The following is a 17,359-nucleotide window of genomic DNA, read 5'->3' as shown; positions in this document are numbered from 1 at the left end:
ACTGCATACTTGCAAAAGGTGTTAGCATTACTGTCAGGGAAATTCACTGACTGCTCAGTAATTCTTTAGACTGAAAGATGTTTTATGATTGCAAAACACATACATCTGTGTGAAAAATGAGGCAGTATTTCTTTTATTTAATTTTCAGATCTGTATCTATGGAATCAGTCTCTGGGGCTTATTTTTAAAATGCTGTAAATAAATAGAAATAAACCAGAAAAACTTGACTCATGTCGACTTCAGTGTAATTACGCATATGTCTAATTTGTTCAACCCTGTCTTTATTAATTAATCTGAATGTCTGATGGTTTTGCTTTGAGGAACTACTCATAATTAATGTCCTATATGTAATAGCATGTTGTCAAGGTATATAACTCTCATGCACACACACATGCAATACAATCCTCTGTGATATTTTATATTGTCATTGTGGACAAGGGCAGGCTCATGTGTTGAAATGTCTTCTGTATTATTTTCAGGCAGTGATTTCTGTCAGTACCATCAAGCTCTGTAAGACATCCTGCCAACAGCTTCTCATTCTCATATGTACACAAACATGCCACATGCATAGTATGACAGATCCTTCTGTTAAGTAGAAGGGTTCAGCACACATTCACATTCAAGGGGTAAAGCTCCTGACACAATATTCTCCTTTCTCTCTATCTCACAATCTTTCTCTTTTTACTCCTTTCATCCTGATCTTTCCTCCCAGTCTGCAGAGACCATCTATGCAACAGAGCGTTTCACTTCTCTCTCTTTCTCTTTCCACTCCCAACCAGCACTTTCTACAGTTTACCATTAGAGTGAGGAATGTACAGAAATAGTGGAAAACTAGAAAATGAAAGTTTGTCAAGGCAAACTTTGATGTTTTGTCTGAAAGTTTAAAACAGTTGTAAAAGCTTTTAAGTTTGAAGGTTAAATAGGCCTGTGCCAAATTCAGTAGATGTAGCTTCATTTACATTTTTGATGAAAGTGTTGGGAATCTGGGGAAATTTGATTGTCAGCTATGGAAAACCCGTTTGAATGATCAGCAGTGTTGGTTGTAATATCAATAATGTTACTGTAATCTAATAGTGTAATGCACTATATTTTAAATTCTTGTAATTTGATTAAAGTTACTGACTTTCAATTAGGCTAATTACTTTTAAGTACATTACTTGGAGCACACATATTTCTAAAATAGTATTACTTGGGTGCTGAGACAATGAACAAGGAGCAAATATAGACATTATTTTGAATTTGTTGAGTAAAAAAAAAAAACACTTTTTGGAAAGTAACTAAAAGTAATTAGTCATCTGATTACTTTTTGATGATCAAAAAATCAGTAATTTGATTGCAATTTTTAGATAAGTAAATTGTCATTTGTGGTGGATTAATTTTTTTGAGTAGCTTACCCAACAGTGATTATCAGTTAGAAAAGATTAGCACACTAAGTGAACAGAACAGCCAGTGCTGAGTTTGGACGATGTATACATAACACAACATGCATCTCTGTGGTTAGGAAAGGCTTTTAAAGGGAAATGGAAAGAAACTGGAAATGCATGAATCCAGAGAATGAAAGAGGGAAACATGAGTAGGAGAGATTAATTGGCTCGAAAAGATGTTCCTAACAACACTATGGAAGAGTGTGTAGAATTTCAATGAGAGTCAGAGGGAGGGAAATGTGTATTTGTGAAGGAACTGTTGAGTATTTTCTTGTAGGACCCAATAGCTGTTTGCCCTTTTACATTTATTTTCTATATACCGAAGCAGTATCATTGCAAAAGAGGCCAATTATCTCAACAGCCATGAGTCCTCAACCACAATTGTTTACAAGTTCACAAAAAGAACATCCTTAGCTATCTGGAGGGTACACACTGCAGAGGAGATACTTTGCATAAACTATTATTTTTATTATTATATTATAAAATATAGGTGTAAAAATGGTGTTAAAACTAGTGCCACATTTTTGCCCTGTCAGTCTTCTTACACTTGTTATGGCCAGATGAAATGAATCAGATTTTCTCCACTTTTAAAAGTAAGATATGACCACATCCAGATATTCCTGAAGTCTGGAATCTAGACTGAGGGTTTGTATGGATCGATAGATGGACGGATGGTTAAAGGATTGGATGGATGGATGGATGGATGGATGACATGGACAGATGAATTTATGGATGGATTATGATGAATTTATGGATGGATTATTGAATAGTTTACTGGGAATGAAACAGGTTATGTCCTTCATAATTTGTTTACAATACAAGTTGTGCAGGTGTCAGCAGAACTATGACGCGCGAGACTGGAAGAATGGAGAAACAAAGAGGAAGACAGCAATTATATGAGGTTAGGGTGGTGCATCCTGTTCATGTTTACAGTGCTGTGTTCTGAACACTAACGAGACAGACAACACTCGTTAATAATTATTAGTTTGGTAGGAGGTGACTGAGAGGGACAGAGAGACGGTGGAAGAAGAGAAAGAGAGGTGGTACAAGGCGGGAGTGAAAAGAGAAAATTGAAAGAGAGAGCGAGCGAGAGGCATGGTGTTGGCGACCTGCTTGGCGACCTCGTCTTTGATACTACCGTCTGCCAAAGCAATCCCATCGGTCCGGGGGGGTGGGGTAGTTTTGGGTGCTTACACATTGGTGAAATGATGCAGCCCCATTTGATGGCATCCTAGGTGACAGCCTATTTCGCCTATGACTAGAAACCGCCCTGAACATAATAAAGCTTCAGAGACACCATGAAGCACAGATTACTCAAAAAATTGCATTTGCAGAGGAACATGGATGCCATGCGAGGTTCGGATTTGTGAACGGCTAGCTCTGCACACTTTGCTAGTTTTAATACTATTAAACTGCAGAGATTCGATACACTCTGTCCCATAACTGTTCTAGGAGGACAATATGTCAAAGAATTCAGAATTCTCGGGCTCTGGAGACATTAAAAGACACTTACGTGCTCAAGTAGACACCCCTGAGCAGCAGGCTGCGAGCCAAGGAGCCGATTTGATCTGGGAAGTGCGGAAGATCCGGCGAGAAATGTTGAACATTTCGGCAATGCTGACGAAGGTCATTGCTGACTTTGAGGATCTTGCTGTAATACATTGATCGATCACTGCCATGGAGACGGAATTTACTGAGATGGTTACAAGAGTGGGAGATGTCGAGAAACTGATCAATTATCTGGAGTCATTGGAGAGAGAATTATCTGCTAATCCGCCAGCGACTGAGGTGGATTCGGAGCGTGTCTGGGAGAAGTTGGAGGACTTGGAGAACCGTAGCCGGCGGAATAACATCTGTATTGTTGGAATTCCTGAGGCCGAAGAAGGTCAGGATATGGTGAAATTCCTGGATGGGCTCTTTCTGAGTCTGCTCGACATAACAGGCCATAAGCTGGAAATCGAGCGAGCTCACAGGGTTCTGGTTCAGCGATCCACTGAGGGAGACAGGCCCTGATCAATTCTGGCCAAATTTCTGAGATCATCCGATAAAGATCTCATGTTACGCGAGGTGAGGAGTAAAGGAAGGCTTTCTTGGATGAACCACAGAATATTTCTTGTTCCCAGACTTTGCAAATTCGACAAGAGGGAAACGTGATCGATTCAAGGAATGCAAAAAACTCTTACATCAACAGAAGGTCGCTTTTGCACTGATGTTCCCGGCCAAACTGAGAATAGATGCTAAGGATGGCTGTAAAATATTCACATATACCCAGTAAGCGTTGTCCTTCATAAAGTCAATGGAGTAAGTTATTTTATGGTACTCACGTTGCAGCCGAGTGGACTGACTCACTGAACATTCACTTGACTGTCCGAGGAAACTGAGCGCCTTTTTTGTTTCTTTTTGTGCTGGTTCCGCCTAGCGGCTGGAGTTTGTTTTGTGAGTAACACTTCTTCGGGACAGTTATGTGGATGAATCTATATGTTCTTTGTGTTTAGTCCGACTATTGGCTGGAGTTTGTTTTAAAGATTATTTTTGTTGTGTAATTCTGTCTCACAAAATTTGTATAGAAACACTGGACTTCAGCAATCCGACGGCAAAGTTGTCGCGGGGGCTCTCATAGGTGTACATGGACTGTTTGAGTTTAGAGGGATGGACGGCAGTTGGCGCTGTCGTGCTCTGGGTTAATGCGCACGTTTTTCTTTTTTCTGTTTGTTTGGTTCGGGGGGAAGTTCGGGGTTTGATTGTTGCACTAATGTTGGAATGTGGTCTTTATAATTTTGTTTTTGACACACAATCCATTTTTTTTTATTATATGAGTGGATTGTCTCTCTCCACGTGGAATGTGAATGGGTTGGGGCACCCCATAAAGGAAGGTTATTTCTCTTCTTAACTGTAAGAAATATGATATAGTGTTTCTTCAAGAAACGCATCTTTCCCCTCAGGAAACTGAAAAATTTGGGAAGATATGGGGTGGACATGTTTTCTTTAGTGCTGGCTCAAGTAAGAGCAGTGGAGTCATTACACTGATAAGTAAGCATCTACAATTCAAATGTCTCAAACAGATTAAAGATAAATTAGGAATTGCCATTATTGTTTTAGCAGAAATTCAGGGGCAAAGTCTATTTTGACTAATATTTACACACCTAAAGTTGATGATCAGGGCTTTTTTATAGATCTTGAAGGGATGTTGCAAGCCGCTGGCACCCCACATGATATAATGTTGGGAGGAGATTTTAATCTTTTGATGGACTCAGTCACTGATCAGAATCAGAATCAGCTTTATTGCCAAGAATGCTTACACATACAAGGAATTTGTCTTGGTGACAGAAGTTTCCAGTATACAACAATACAAAAACAATACAAAAACAGCAGCAAGACAATAATACAAAATTTAAAATAATTATACACATGCGCACATACACACTCAGACACACACATACATACATACACGCATACACATACGTAGTGCAAATCTAATACAAATCTGTTATCTGTTATGTACAGTGCAAATACAAATCTGTTATGTACAGTGCAAATGTTGTTGTTTTTTTCAGAGGAATGAAATGGCAGAAGAGATTGGATGTGTTGGATAAATATAAAAAAGACTAAACTCTGTATTGCACATAGTTATTGCTCAATGGGGCAATTTTACTGTTCATGAGATGGATAGCCTGAGGGAAAAAACTGTTCCTGGGCCTGACGGTTCTGGTGCTCAGACCTCTGAAGCGTCAGCTAGAAGGCAACAGTTCAAAAAGGTAATGGGCAGGGTGAGTGGGGTCCAGAGTAATTTTTCCAGCCTTTTTCCTCACTCTGGAAGTGTATAGTTCTTGAAGGGGGGGCAGGGGGCAACCAGTAATTCTCTCAGCAGTCCGAACTGTCCTTTGTAGTCTTCTGATGTCTGATTTCGTAGCTGAACCAAACCAGACAGTTATTGAAGTGCAGAGGACAGACTCAATGACTGCTGAGTAGAACTGTATCAGCAGTGCCTGAACTTCCTCAGCTGGGGAAGGAAGTACAACCTCTGTTGGGCCTTTTTCACAATGGAGTTAATGTGTGTCTCCCACTTCAGGTCCTGTGAGATGGTAGTGCCCAGGAACCTGAATGACTCTACTGCTGCCACAGTGCTGTTTAGAATGGTGAGGGGGGTCAGTGTTGGGGTGTTCCTCCTAAAGTTCACAATCATCTCCACCGTTTTGAGCATGTTCAGCTCAAGGTTGTTTTGACTGCACCAGACAGCCAGCTGTTCAACCTCCCTTCTGTATGCAGACTCATCGTCATCTCGGATGAGGCCGATGACAGTGGTGTCGTCTGCAAACTTCAGGAGCTTGACAGAGGGGTCCTTGGTGATGCAGTCATTGGTGTAGAGGGAGAAGAGTAGTGGGGAAAGCACACATCCCTGGGGGGCACCAGTGCTGATTGTACAAGTGCTGGAAGTGAGTTTCCCCTGTCTCACAAGCTGCTGTCTGTCCATTAGAAAGCTGGTAATCCACTAACAGATAGACATGGGAACAGAGAGTTGTTGTAATTTATTCTGAAGTATAGCTGGGATGATGGTGTTGAAAGCCGAACTGAAGTCCAGAAAAAGGATCCTTGCATATGTCCCTGGTCTGTCCAGATGTTGCAGTATATGATGCAATCACATGTTGAATGCATCACCCACAGACCTGTTTGCTCGATAAGCAAATTGAAGGGGATCGAGAAAGGGTCTATTGAAGATCTGTGTGAAGATGGGGACCAGCTGGTTAGTACAGGATCGAAGACACACTGGTGAGACACCATCTGGGCCTGAAGCTTTCCTCGTCTTTTGTTTCCGAAAGACCCGGCTCAAATCATCTTCACAGATCTTAAGTGCAGGTTTAGTAGCAGGAGGGGGTGGAGGGGGGTTGCAGGAGGTGTTGGTGTTTGTGTGAACTGAAGGTCAGAGTGGGTGTGGGGTGTGAGATTGGGCCTTTCAAATCTGCAGTAGAACACTTTCAGGTCGTCAGCCAGTTGTTGGTCCACCACAGGGTTGGGGGTAGGAGTCCTGTAATTTGTGAGTTGTTTCATGCCACTCCACACTGATGCAGGGTCGTTAGCTGAAAACTTGTTTTTCAGCTTCTCAGAGTATCTTTTTTGGCCGCTCTGATTTCCTTGTTCAGTGTGTTCCTGGCCTGATTGTACAAGACTTTATCCCCACCCCTGTAAGCATCCTCTTTGGCCTGACGAAGCTGCCTGAGCTCTTCTGTAAACCATGGTTTGTCATTGTTGAACTTTAAATAAGTCCTAGTAGGAATGCACATATCCTCACAGAAACTGATATATGACACAGTATCTGTGAGCTCATCCAGGTCTGTGGCTGCAGCCTCAGAAACACTCCAATCTGTGCAATCAAAGCAGGCTTGTAGTTCCCGCTCTGCTTCATTGGTCCATCTCTTTACAGTCCTTACTATTGGCTTGGTTGATTTTAATTTCTGCCTGTAAGTTGGAAGAAGATGAACCAGACAGTGATCAGAGAGTCCCAAAGCTGCTCTAGGGACAGAGCAATATGCATCCTTTATTGTTGTGTAGCAATGATCCAGTATGTTCCTGTCTCTGGTGGGGCATGTAATGTGCTGTTTGTATTTGGGCAGTTCACGTGTGAGATTTGCTTTGTTAAAATCCCCAAGAATAATAAAAACTGAGTCCGGGTATTGTTGTTCTGTGTCTGTGATTTGATCAGTCAGCTGTTGCAGCGCTGTGTTCACACACGCATTTGGCGCGATATACACACTCACCAGAATAAACGAGGAGAACTCCCATGGCGAGTAGAACGGCTTACAGTTAATAAAGAGCGCTTCCAAATTAGGACAGCACATCCTCTTTAACGTTGATCAAAGTGAAGCAAAAGTGTGTAAGCCCCCTAGAGCAACATTGACGCTTCAAAGTATGTGTAAAAATCTTGGTCTTACAGATATTTGGAGACTTTTGAACCCATCTGGTAGGGACTATAAATTATTTTCATCAGTCCATAAGATTTATTCTAGAATTGATTTTATTTTGATATCTAAGTCCCTCATTTAATCTGTTGTTGATTGCTCAATGGGAAACATTTTAGTCTCAGATCACACCCTGGTGAGTTTAGAGGTGTTGCCACATATGGAGAAAAGGAAATCATATAGTTGCCACTTTAATGTATCCCTTTTGCAAAATCCTGAATTCCAACACATATTAAAGGCTGAAATCAATGTTTATATAGAGACCAACTGGTCCTCAGTATCCTCTGTGGGCATGGCTTGGGAGGCACTTATGGTGGTTGTTAGGAGCAGGATCATACAGTATGCCTCATTCACCAAAAAATCCAAAGCGCAAGCACTTGTGGTGTTAGAAGGGAATATTAAAAATGCTGAAGCACCGAATGTCGTCTGATGGCCTCAGAGAATTGACCCAACTGAACTACAGATATAATACTATTTTGTCACGGAAGGTGGATTTTTGGCTATTCAGGGCAAGACAGTTATACTTTGAGTCAGGGGACAAGGCAGGGAAACTTCTGGCTAGATATATAAAACAGAGAGTGTCTTTTTCTACCATTTCCTCAGTGAAATCTGATGGTGGTGAAATATTTATCTCAGCCATTGATATTAATAATACTTTTAAAGAATTCTATCTTGATCTCTATAGTTACACTTCTTCGTATACTGATGAGGATATTAGAAACTTTTTGGAACCATTAGAACTTCCTAAACTGACAGCTGAGCAAAACAATTTACTTGATTCTGAAATAAACTTGGAGGAGCTTGGCGAGGTAATTAAGGCCTTGCCTACAGGCAAGGCTCCGGGTCCAAATGGCTTTGCCACAGAAATGTTAGATTTTATGCTACAGAATTGGCTCCACTTTTGCTAGAAGTTTATACGGAACCATTAAAGAATGGAAAGCTTCCGCCAACCATGATGCAAGCCTGGATCAATCTGATTCTTAAAATGGACAAAGATCCAAGTGAGTGTAAGAGTTACCGTCCAATTTCCCTGATCCAGCTAGATGTTAAAATATTGTCAAAAATCTTGGCTAACCAATTAAGTAAAGTTATGACATCTCTTATACATATAGGTCAGGAGGGGTTTATTCAGGACTGCAGCTCTTCTGATAACATTAGGCGTTTCATCAATATCATGTGGTCAGTGGCAAATGATCAGACTCCGGTCACTGCCATCTCACTTGATGCTGAAAAGGCATTTGATATGGTAGAATGGGATTATCTTTTTAAGATTTTGGAAATGTACGGGTTCAGGAATACTTTTACTGGTTGGATTAAGTTACTTTATAGACACCCGGTAGCGGCAGTACAAACGAATGGATTAATTTCAGATTATTTTACTCTGGATAGGGGCACCCGGCAGGGTTGTCCTCTTTCCACATTATTGTTTTGTCTTGCCCTGGAACCATTAGCAGCCACGATGAGAAAGGAGGACGATTTTCCAGGGGTGGTTGCGGGAGGTGTGGCGCATAAGCTTTTGCTTTACGCAGATTATATTTTATTATTCATCTCCGACCCTACTAGATCTATGCCTTGCCTCCACAGAATTATTAATTCCTTTTCTAAGTTCTTGGAATACAGAGTTAATTGGTCTAAAACCGAAGATCTGGCTCTGACAGCATACTGCCCGGTAACCGCTTTTCAGCCAGGCGCCTTCCAGTGGCCCAAACAGGGCATTAAGTATTTGGGTATTTTATTCCCAGCAAATTTGTGTGATTTAGTTAGAGTTAATTTTTACCCTTTAATAAAAAAGTTTTTGAGGGATGTGGGCAGGTGGGCTTCATTACATTTAACAAGGTTAATGTTATCAAAATGAATTGTATTCCAAAATTCAACTATCTGCTACAGTCTCTCCCTATAGATTTACCCCTCTCTTGATAGAATAGCGAAGTCCTTCATTTGGAAGTTTCAGTAAGTTGCATAGGCTGATTGACAAAGGTGGGCTAGGCCTACCCAAGATTTTGTTTTATTATTATGCATTCGGTCTCATTTGGATCATTGGTCGTTTCCACCTGTGAGAGCCCCTCCCTAGTTTTGTATTGAACAGAAATTTCTTGCCCCTATTTTGCCATTGTAAATCCTTTCTATCAAACTAATCGGAGAAGTTAAATTGCACCCCGTTATCTCACATTTGCACTCGGTATGGACAAAAGTGTCCAGAGTGTTTAATTCTGACATTTATTTAAATGTTGCCTTGAGCATATGGCTGAACCCAAAATTATGTATTAATAAGTCCCCTTTCTGCTGGTCAGAGTGGATTGTGAGGGAGGTTAATACACTCAGTGACCTATATGAGAGTGGAGTGTTGAGATCTTCTGAAAATTTGGTTCAACATTTTGGGATTCCCAGATCTCAGTTCTTTAGGTATTTACAGCTGTGCCACTTGCCCTGTACTATTTCTGGGAGTAGCATACACCCCCCTAAAGCGGCAGATACTCTGGGAGTGGTTATTACTGCATTTGGAAAATGGCATGAGGCATCAGTGTATTACTCCCTGCTAATTCAGAGTCTGGGGGACAGAGCTTTACCTTCTGTCAAGAGATTATGGGAGAAAGATTTAAACTTGGTATTGGAGGAGGTAGTGTGGGCTAGGATTCTAAAAAATGTCAAGTCTACATCTAGAGATGCAAGGGTGTGCCTTATGCAGTTCAAGATTTTACATCAATTCTATTGGACCCCCTCTAGATTGTATAGGCTTGGTCTTAAAGACACACCCACCTGCTGGCGATGCCAATCAGAAGATGGAGACACAACCCATGTTTTTTGGTGGTGTGTTAAAATCCAAGAAGTTTGGTTGAAGGTTCAGTTTTATGTGTGATGTATTGGGCACTCAAATTTCATTTTGCCCCAGACTCTGTATTTTAGGCAATGAGGCGTTCATCAATATAGGGGATAAACACATAAAAAATTGGGTCCTAACCAGTGTTATGATTGGATTGGCATACAAATTGTTTTAAGGGGATGGAAGTCAGCTGGAGCACCCTCATTTCAAGAATGGTGCACGGAGATGGGGAGGTTGGCGGCTTTTGAGGAAGCATCATGTAGAAGGCTGGGGAATTGGGATTTGTTTGTTGAGAAATGGGGCAGCTATTTTGCATTTATGGAGGGCTCTCGGGGAGGGGCAGTGGAGAGAGAAGTTTTGTTTTAAATGTGTGTGATTATTATATTTTTTTGTTTGTTTGTTTGTTTTTATGTGTGTGTGTGTGTGTGTGTGTGTGTGTGTGTGTGTGTGTGTGTGTGTGTGTGTGTGTGTGTGTGTGTGTGTCTATAATCATGTGTGACCACAGGGATGTTGTTGAGGGTCAGGGTGGGGTTGTGGATTGGGAGGGGGAGGGGTAATAGTGGGGGTTTAATGTTGATTCTGTGTATGTTTGTTTTGCTTTTCTTTGTTATCTATATGAATCAATAAAAAATGTAAATCAGAAAAAAATGCATTTGCACCTGCAATTGGAAATATAAAACCTTTTGAAAAAAAGGGCACTTTAGCATAACATATCTGAAAGGCAAAGAATAGTTCCAAAGTACAGGGTACTCAGTATAAAAAAAGGAATAAAAACAAGTGAATAGTGTTTAGAGTTTTTAGAAATTTGTCTTTTTTTTTAGATTTGAAACAATGGTTTAGGATTTTGAGCTACAGTAATGAATCGGTGTCTAAGCAATTAAGAAAAGCTGTTGTATAATACAGTCTCCGAACAACCTTTTTTATTTTCTGCTGTAATTTAGAGATTTCTGTTACACATAGTGTGTTTACGGGTGCAGGAAGTTAAGGACAAAGAATCAATGTTTTGTAGCCTCTGTTATTTTTGTCAGTCCTGCTGGATGTTCCCTCATTTTCACTCCTCTCCTGCTGTCTTTCTATCCCTTGTCATGCTTCGGAGATTCCACTTTTATCTGTTTTAGTTTTTCAAATAAAGCAGTGATCTTTTTGTTCTCTAAAAGTTAATATTCATAATTTCTTTCTATGTGCATAGAAAACATTCCTTTATTATAGTGTATATAGTGTTTATGTGCATGTACAAGGTATTATCCCTTTTGACAAAAATTTGATAGATAGATAAACAGACAGACATACAGACAGACAGACAGAGAGATAGATAGATGGATGGATGGATGGATGGATGGATGGATGGATGGAAGCCAGTGTCTGTGCATAGTTAACTCAATTACAAGTTTATCTAACCTTCATTTTTCAGTGGAATTAAAACATAAAAACTGTGGCCTTCTCGATGTTCCAGACCACGTCTTCATCCTGAGAAGGACATAAGAGGCAGGTGGAATAGACAGATTTGGAACAGCACAGGAGGTCAGTGAAATGGACGTGATGTAGGAGATGATGGGAGAAAAGGAGAGAGAGATGGCCAGAGGTGTTTAGGGAAAGAAATACTGAAAGGATAAGGAGAGAGAGAGAGAGAAGGGGAGAGAGAGCAGTTGACAAATTGAGATGAATAGATGTAGTCCGGTGCAACAGTGGGAAGCTGTGGCTTATTAATAGAGAGAATTCGAAAAGCAGGCTGAGTCAATCTGCACGATGTCACCCTGTATCAGCAAGCAATCAGAGATACACAAACACACACCCACACTCACACAAACACACACACACACACACACACACACACACACACCAAAATCAGCCTCCCTTTTGCCCTTGCTCTTTCTTTTTCTGTCTCTCTCTCTCACACTCTCAAACATCCATATATATCCTGCACACATGCATGTATACATATTCCGTCCCAGCTTCATTGATCTATCTAAATTGGGCTATATGTTACAGGAATGACAGATGGAAATGTGATTCATTATTATGTAAAGGTGCACTCAGTAACTTTTGTCTTGTGTCATCTTGGACTTACACTGACACCTAGCAGCTTAGATGCAGCATCATTTAAAATCAATAGTTTTTAGTTTCAGATGCCATTGTAGAAATTAAGTATTCACAGTCAGCAATCAGTGAGTGAAAGTGTCAAATAACAGGACGGTTTCTGAGATTAAGCGAGTAGATTTAGGCTGGTCATGTGATTCTTAAATGGCAGCCCCCATGGGCGGACCCTCTCCATGTAGAATAAAACAGCTTTTATAATGTTACTGATATGACTGGAGTCTTCATTTTAATGTGAGTGGTCATGATTTCCTACATATATTGCAAAATTACAATTCATATCTTTTGGAGTTAATCTTTTTTAATGAGAAAAAAATTACAGAGTGCACCTTTAATATCAATATCTATATCATCAAAGATATTCCTGGTTTTTTTAATTTTTTTATGACATACTAATTATAATGCGTATAGAACATTTGTTTCCAGTTCTATTTAACAGATTTGATATATTAGTCAAATTATATAATACTCTCAACAGTGAAACTTCTTTCAATGGCATGGTGCCTGACTTCAGGTGGAAAGTAATCATAAACCATAAAACGTTACCATATATATAATGATTTACGTACAGCATTGGTTTGAGTTGCTCTTTCTCAAGAGTTTTCATGAGTTTGTTATGCTAATGTGACCTCAGACACATCAAGCAGTTGCCAGTGAGAGAAGTTGACAGCGAGCATCATGGGAGCTGCTCTATTGATTAAGAGGCAAAATGGCGGCAAGTCCTCCTTGGACCTGCCCAAATGAGCTTTAAGCAGGAAGGAACATGGACAGGCATTCACAGACACAGGCAGACACACACATTCATAAGTAGGTACAACAATACCTCCCAACAGCCTTTCGCAAATCAATTATTTGAGATAAAAAAAATAAAGATTTAAACAAAGAAACAGTCTTAAAGCCTACAAACAGATGGTGTACAATCAAATGTGGTTTGACATCAGTGACATCAAACGGTATTTCTTGCATGTTTTGTGATCAATCAACATTGACGTCAGACCTGGTGCATGGTGCCCTGACATGCCTTATTTCAATGTACAAGAATGAGATTTAAGAACTACAGTGGAAGGGAAGATTTTCAGTGAATAAATATATAAATTGGTCTGTTCAGAACACAAAAATGTCCTATGTCTTCAGAAGGCTTGGACTATATTGCCTAAGTTGTACTGACCACCTTTAATATACTTTTATGGTTATTTTTAGTAATTTTTGGAGCTCCACAGCCAACAGCCACTATGCCCATTGCATTGCATTAATTGCATTAAAAAGTGCATCCAGAACATTCTGCAAAAATACTTATTTTGTGTTCCATGGAAGAAAGAAAAGCATACAAATATGGAACAACATGAGGGTGAGAAAATGATTGGAAAAGATTTTTGGGTGAACTTATCCTGCAGGAAATCATTGACCACGTTTACATGCACTTAAGAAAACGGTTTATTCCAGGGTTTTTGCCAAAAGCGGCATTCTGAAACGTCATGTAAATGAGAACGCAGATTTCCTTACACCACTTAAGGGATTAAGAGAAAGCGGTTTAACACACCTAGGTTTCTCCTCAAGAATACTGCTTAATTTGTATACGTAAACATATAAGCGGTGTTCTGATGGTTGTTTGAAGAGTGCGCATGTGCGTAGACAGACTGAATAACAAACGTCATAGGATGGAGTCAACACAGCAGAAAGAATTCAACATTTCTCGGAGTACAGTGGGAAAAGCACCCATTTATACAACAATGTAAAATATTGACTGTCCCTCAAGTTCGTGTATATGCGCTCTTACATTGGGGGAATCCCAGAGTTTTACGTAAGAGGGAAACCCCACTATTGCAGCACAATTCCGCTGCAGGTCGCGATGGAAAGTTAAGAAAACAAACAGAGCAACAAATCTGGAATATCTGGAAATAAAGTGAAGCGATGGAGAATAAAATAGCAAAGTCTTCATAAATGACGTAGGGAAATTACGTTGCTGTGGTTAAAGCTGCTTACTGACCGAGTCGCATGTATACAGGAGTAAAGTGTATGCTACTTTGCAGTGATTGTAAGTGGGAATGCTGCTTTCTCGCAATAAACCGCTTTCTGGTGTCCATGTCTCTGCCCTCCCATAGACACATATGAACTATTCGTGCATTTTTAATTCATCTGCAAATGGCTCTGCTCTTCTGATCTAACTTGCATTTTTAACCATGTTCATGTTAATGTTTACTCACCCTTATGGTTTTCCAAGCCTGTATGCCCATTTGCCACACAAAAGATGTTAAGCAGTATGTTAGACCATTTAATTTTCTTTTCTTTTTTTTACAATGAAAGTGAATGGTGACTGAGGCTGTCATTCTACCTAACATCTCCTTTTGTTTTGTTTTTCACAGAAGAAAGTAAGTTAAATGGGTTTGGAACTACATGTTGGTGAGTAAATGATGAAAGAATTTTCATTTTTGGGTAAATAATCACTTTAAGAACAGCACAATAATCAGTTAGAGAGACAAAAAGGCAGTAATTAAATTGTGATTAATGTTAACAGGTGCGAGAACAGACCCTTTAAATAAATTGAATCCCAGGAATTGCTTACAAATATGACTTCACAGTACAAATTAATCTCATTTGTATCAAAAACATAAGATTAACAGGGATGTAAAGTATATGACTGCAGTGAGTAGATACTGTATGTCCATGGCCAATTCTCCAGCAGGAGATGACAGTGTGAGAGAGAAAACTATTAAAGAGTGATGAAAGAGGGAACGAGAGGTTGGTGCTTTAGTAAAATAGAAACAAATAGCGATTCGCTCAGGGAGATGGTGATAAAGATATAAATGATGGTGAAAGTGGCATGATAAGGAAAAGGTAAGATGAGAGTTAAAGTGTGTGGGGGAGGTCGTCAGTATGTGTCTATCACTGCTAATGAGCTCTGAAGGCTAAAGAAACCGAGGCACTGACAACAAACTTTAAAACACAGCTAAACTGTCTTTTATCCAATGCACTGTCATTCTCTCTTCCTCTGTTTGTAGCTTTCTCGCCCTTTTCTCCTCTCTCTCCCTTTCTTAAAGGGATATTTCAGGTTCAGTAAAAGTTTAGCTCAATCGATAGCATTTGTGGCATAAAGTTTATTATCACAAAAATTAACTTCGACTTTTCCCTCTTTTTCTGTAAAAAAAAGCAAAAATCTGGGTTACAGTGAGGGACTTACAATAGAAGTGAACTGGGCCAATTTGTACGTTAAAAATGCTCACTGTTTCAAAAGTATAGCCACAAGACGTAATCATTATGTGTGTTAACATGATTTTAGTGTGATAAAATCACTTGCTTACCGTTTCTGTGTAAAGTTATATCCAATTTAACAACTTTGTTGAAATGACGACATAATTCTTTTAACAGAAAAATTTATGTAATTGCTTTTATAAAATTATAATCTTCACGTTTCTGCCTTTAAACACTCCAAAAATTGCCTCCATTCACTTCAATTGTAAGTTCCTCACTGTCACCTCAATGTTTCTTTATTTTTTAAAATGAGGGACGAGTCAAAGTAATTTTTTGTGGTAATCCACATTATGCCACAAATGCTGTCGAATACGCGTAATTTGTATTGAATCCGAAATATTCCTTTGACCTTGCAACAGAATTTCCAAATTTTATCAGCTAGTAAATACTAATGTACACATCTCATACTACTTTTATTGAAATAGCCTACGTAATGTGGTCTATAACACGAAGCAGCCATTAATTGGTAATTAATAGTAAATAGGTAAGCTGATGTACTTACTGTATGTTCACCATGGCAAGGGTAGTTGACTTCTGAGGGACATCCAGTGAAACAAGAGAGGGATTAAAAAGAAGTGAGTGAAAAATAGAGATGGACAAATTGGAGATATTTGAGACGATGATGATGATGATGATTTATTTATTTTATTTATTTTTTTAAAGAAACCATATTTTCCTCTGGTCAGTTTATTGAAGATGAAATAGTATGTTATGTATTTTCCTCTGCAATGCACTGAATCAATGCACTGCCAATAATGTGCCTAAATATAATAAATGGCCAAGTACAAGACAGCCAAGTGTACAGTATATTGGCAAAATGTTATTTTCTTTGACTAATAGTTATGCAGTTAATAAGTGTTTATGTTTCTGCTAATAACACTTATTATGGTGAATATGACTAGAGGTAGGTGAATATGACATAATGTGCTATACTTGTGCTTATCTCTTGTATTGGCAGCGTACCAGTACAACCTGACTTATTTTTATATGTACTAATTGGGTAGACAGCAACCCTATTAGGATGCACATCTTCGTCAAGTCGCCTCCACGGGAAATCGATTTCTTGATCTACGGAGACTGGTGTGAGTGAGCGCGAGCGCGAGCGCGTAATTGTACACAGGGCGGGGGGCGCGAGACACACATCCCGCGGGTGGAAGCGCCTTTTCCTCACAGAAATCGAACAAGTGAGGAACTGTTGCTTCTTGGCGGTATCTTCACAAAGAAACGACTGCCTGACCTCAATTTACCTTTGAATGATCTTCATCTCTCTTTTTTGTAATTAGGTAAAGAACAAAATCCCATTTTAACAGGTGTTGTTAGTAAAGTCCCACCTTTAAGAGTTTCTTGATTACCTTACGATATAAGTTAGCGAGTACAAAGTGTGTACAAACTGTCTGGAAGAAGCAGGAAAGGTTGTAGAGAAGCAGCACAAAGTGACGACGGACACAGGTAGAAAACACATAGTAGAGTGACCGTAAAAGACAAGCCCGAAGGTGGGAGAATTCTCTGACATATTCTGAGCTGTTTGTGCACGAGAGAGGAGCTGTGCGGGTTTGCGGAGTCACTCGTCAGATTTCCAATTCTCTTGGAACATAAAAAGGTAGGCAGTATTATGTTGTTCTCTGGTCATTTATTCCTCACAAATGTTTTGCAAACTTTTCATGGATTTTTTTTCTACGTTAATCTACCTGACAGCGACAGAAAATGTACTGACAAAAAATTAATTGACAAAAAATGTATATATATTTCAGAAAAAGTTAGTTGTTTAAATATGTAGTTAATATGCAAATGTTGATATTTGAGTGCAAATGGAACAT

Source organism: Myxocyprinus asiaticus, chromosome 9, assembly GCF_019703515.2.
Source record: "Myxocyprinus asiaticus isolate MX2 ecotype Aquarium Trade chromosome 9, UBuf_Myxa_2, whole genome shotgun sequence".
NCBI classification, from domain to species: domain Eukaryota; kingdom Metazoa; phylum Chordata; class Actinopteri; order Cypriniformes; family Catostomidae; genus Myxocyprinus; species Myxocyprinus asiaticus.
This window is presented reverse-complemented; position numbering follows the sequence as displayed.